The 4613-nt window shown below is 39.3% G+C and overlaps 1 long non-coding RNA gene across 1 annotated transcript; it reads left to right on the forward strand.

Annotated features, from left to right (window-relative positions):
* Window positions 1-2454: 2454 nt before the first annotated feature.
* On the forward strand, window positions 2455-4229 carry LOC116685597 (uncharacterized). Its single transcript, XR_004330989.1, has 3 exons — window positions 2455-2704; window positions 3005-3072; window positions 4167-4229. It is a non-coding gene; the product is annotated as an uncharacterized LOC116685597 (long non-coding RNA).
* The last annotated feature ends 384 nt before the right edge of the window (window positions 4230-4613 follow it).

The following is a 4613-nucleotide window of genomic DNA, read 5'->3' on the forward strand; positions in this document are numbered from 1 at the left end:
CAGAAAAACCTGTTTTGCCTGCCTTTTCTGCTTCCCATATAAGCAGAAGCAAAAAAAACAACAGGCAAAAGTAAAAAATACCAACTGGGCCTCATCAATTAAAAAAAACAAAAATAATGGCAAGATCTTAGATGCTGCCCAGTTGTCGGTAAGTTTTCATAGTTCTCAAATTGTAAGACGTTGGCTTCCAGATAATTATATAATTGTCACAGTCGCCAGATGGGCAGGAAAATATAGGTGGGTTATAGGGGTGTATGATATGCCTACAAAATGTTTATTGATTTACCTTTATAGTGTTAGTTGTTGCAATTAATTTTCACTGAAATATATATATATATTTGATGATTTTTGTTGGGGTCTGTACTAGAGTTGGGCGGTAATACAGTATCCCGTGGGGTCTTAAAAATTGTGATGGTATCAGTTTCAATACTGTCATTAAAAAATGCAATGCACTTATATAGGAGACAAGGATTAAATATTAAATATAATTTATTTAATGCCTAAAAATGCTTATGTGTGATTGTTATCATGTGACAGTGCAGAGGAGAGAGAGAGGGGGGGAAAGATAGCAAGTGACCTGGTCTGGAAGAAGAACAGGACTTCTGTAGTCTGGCAGCATTTGGGATGCCGCCCTAATGAGAAGGGAGAGGTATTTCAGTATCAGTGTGTTTGGTTTTCACTTTCTGAATGGTGGAGGCACAAGCCAACAGTTTGGTGATGCCGTCTGACCCTCACGTCTTAATTTTTAGTTAGTCACACTAATACTGTATACCACGGTAAAATAGGGAGGAGGTTTGACATTATCAAAATTTGGATACCACCCAACTCTAGTCTGTACTAAACAAATATAATATATTATATAAATATATAAATATAATAATATTTGCCAACTTGTTTTCCTAGGCTTCAGTGTAACATGGTATTGCATAATTTCATATGGATATAACATTTTAACTTTAACAAAAAATTGCAGCTCCTAGGATTGGATATGGCATCTGACCATATTGTAATTAAAATGATGTTTCAGTTAGTTGGGCAACCCTAGGGGGAGATTAAGGCCTGAACACCCAACTGCACAAGGGTCAGCAAATCAGAATGTCTGTTCTGAGTAGCTGTGTATGTCTGTGTGCATGCAGTCAGTGCATAATTGCAAAAGATTTCCTTTGATAAATGAAGATGAACAAAATGATAAACATCCACATTCACATAGACTACATTTACTTGTCAAAAGAAAAAGTGCCGGCATCAGGGCTGCTACGAACCACGATTCTTCAAAGATATTACAGCTCTAGAGATGGTGCTGTTTATTGTGACTAGAACATAAAGTCTGTACCACCATCTCCTGTGATGCTAACCAGAGGATACATATGCCTTTGTTTTTCTTGCAGGTTTTAAAATTGACAGCTCTTGGATACAAGCCAATCCTTTTTCTTGGTCATCAAGACCGCAAGAGCCAGCTAAGTGGTGACATTATACATTTTCTTGAGCCAACAGGGGTTGCTCAAGACATCATAGGAAAGATGAGCAAGCTCTATGAACATCTGCTGAGAAGTAAGTTGTCCTTTGTTTAAGATTAGAAAAAATGGTGCTATGACAAGACAAAGTATACTTTTTCCCCCATAGACATGTGACATTCAACCATATACTATTACTAATATCAACATACATTAACGTGCCTTAGTAAAAACTTTAAGACAGCATATTGCAGCACCACAGTGCCTCACCTTATAGAATGCAAGCATCATGTACTAGGCTAAGTCCTTACTGTACTGGCCAAGGTTAGTTAATCTGGGGAAAATCTGAATGAGAATACTATTGAGTATGATATTAATTGGTAACCCTTGAACAACCTAAATACGTTAAGATATGCTGCTACATAAGCTGCTAAAAAAACTTTAAGTATTTTATATGTATTTTGTGTTTACTAATATTCTACCCAGTTTAATTAATATTAACATTTAACAATTGCAGAATTATTTGCTCCTGAAGATGTTGCAGGCTCCGCAACTGCACCCATCCCAGTTGTTCCAGAGGAGAAGTCAGCAGCACCAGATGCAGATGGAGAATATGTTCTACATCTGGTGCCCGTGTCACCTTCTCACCCTTCTCAGCCTCTGCTCTCTCTTCTGCCTCCTCTCAGCCTCCTGCTCTCTCTTCAGCCTCCTTTCAGCCTCCTGCTCTCTCTTCAGCCTCCTTTCAGCCTCTGCTCTGCTTCAGCCTCCTTCAGCCTCCTGCTCTCCTTCAGCCTTTTCAGCCCTGCTCTCTCTTCGCCTCCTTTCAGCCTCCTGCTCTCTCTTCTGCTCCTCTCAGCCCTGCTCTCTCTTCTGCCTCTTTCAGCCTCCTGCTCTCTCTTCTGCCTCCTTTCAGCCTCCTGCTCTCTCTTCTGCCTCCTCTCAGCCTCCTGCTCTCTCTTCAGCCTCCTTTCAGCCTCCTGCTCTCTCTTCTGCCTCCTCTCAGCCTCCTGCTCTCTCTTCTGCCTCCTTTCAGCCTCCTGCTCTCTCTTCTGCCTCCTTTCAGCCTCCTGCTCTCTCTTCTGCCTCCTCTCAGCCTCCTGCTCTCTCTTCAGCCTCCTTTCAGCCTCCTGCTCTCTCTTCTGCCTCATCTCAGCCTCCTCCACACACATCGGTCTATGATTCATCTCCCTTTATGCAGCCAGGAGCAGGTGTCACAAGACGACAACAAGCTATTAAACTTAAAATGAAAGGTATTAGCTATAGTAAATAAATTGATATAAAGCTGTCAATGTGCAAAAAGATGAGGTGACCAGAGTCTTACTTGTTATCAGAGGTTAAAGTGGGATTTGGCAAGTGGGGGAACCTTAACATCAAGTGCAGTTTGGAAAAAACATTTGTATTGATTAGTAACTTAAAACATAATTTGATATGTCAATGTAAGCTTGCTACACTTTTGCTATAGTTTTGCTAAATGGGTAGGATCACTGACCTAAAACTAATCAAGTCTAATACAAACCTCATATATTGCTTTGTTTATTTGTCATTTTCAGAATGCAGAAAACACCGTCTACAAAAGATATTCCCTTATGAATGCATCGTTGATAGAAGACTTGTTAATGTAAGTACTTTCCCCATTGTTACTTCTGCTCTTTATGCCTTGGTGCAGTCAATAACAACATCAGGAGAAATCTTGCCTCTACCTGCATCCATCTGCATATAAAGGAAGCCACAATATCACAAACACAGCCGCTGATGATATTTGGAGCCAGAGCCTGCGCAGATCAGGGTTGAGCTTTAGGACCAAGGTCTTGCATATATACTGACCAACTCAATCACTAGCAGACCTCATCTGTTATAAGGTGAAACACCCTTTCTGTAGCATTCAAAATTACAGAAACCATCTTTGAGAGAAAATGTATGACTTTGATGTCTTTTATGTGTACTTTGATGTTTGGCCCATGTTCCATCTGCTAACATGAGCTATTTTCATATGAACTCAATGTCCTGGAAATCCAGTACAAACATGGCCCAGAGTTTTACTTGCACGCGTGTAGCACACAACAGGACATTGTACAGGACACATACATTTCACCCAGTTAATGTCCAGACATTGTAATGTGGGAATGCAGCTATGAAGGGAGTGTGATTTATGAACTATGGACATTTAGTGCTATGTGTTACACACTTCCACCAGAAATGTAATTCTTTACCATATGGACCCCGACTGATAGTGTTTCAGTATACTCGAAAACAAAGATGTATACTGTAGCGCATACTTCAATACATTTCAGGAAAATGATTAATAATTTGACATATTGAATTATGCTATAGAAGACAACTGTGCTTTTTCAGAAATGTCCTTAAAAAGTTATTACAACCATTACTTCCTTCTTAACTAATTCTAACTTTTGTCTGTCATTTGTTTTAGGGAAAAGAAGAAGTCAAAATAAAGTGGACACCTTGCTCAACATGGTAGGTCCTTTAAACTAGTGTCTTGGACTGGAAACATGTTTATATAGTGACAATACTGTAGTTACAACATCATTATGAATTTGTACATTTGTTAAAGCATGTTCTCAGAAAGACTTTTGTGTTTATATTGTGGAATTCTGTAAATGTAGCATGAAATTAAGACAGAGGACATGTTCCACGTCACAGCTGAGGTTATTCTTTTAACTTTTATTTTGTGTTTTGTCTTTAATTTACGGACAGTGGCAAAGTGTGGGACGACACCTGGGAGCCAGCCAAAGACTATTCATAGAAGAAGCAGTGTTCCTTGTCCTGTGGAAGCTCCAACTTTGTATAATATCAATCTTGTTTTAAGGAACAGTTTTTATGTGACCTTGACTCAGAACGCATCAATAAAACCATTCAACACTGTTGTAAAACATTGCAAACTGAATTGCATCAAACATAATAATAACTAACGATAAAATCAATAGCTCATTTAAACAAAGCGCACAGGAAATGAAAGAGTACATGTGCTTTGGTTTTGATTATGGTCACTAGACAATTCCTGCATTGACCAGGTAAGTAGATGTAGGTAGAGAATACTAGGCCTTGTCCTGAGAGGAATCTAGCGCACAATATATAAATGCATCACATGCAGAGCAGGGTCAGTGCACAGCAGGTTGGCAGGAATGAACATCTGTAGGGATA

The sequence above is a fragment of the Etheostoma spectabile genome, unplaced genomic scaffold (genome assembly GCF_008692095.1).
Source record: "Etheostoma spectabile isolate EspeVRDwgs_2016 unplaced genomic scaffold, UIUC_Espe_1.0 scaffold00570080, whole genome shotgun sequence".
NCBI classification, from domain to species: Eukaryota; Metazoa; Chordata; class Actinopteri; order Perciformes; family Percidae; genus Etheostoma; species Etheostoma spectabile.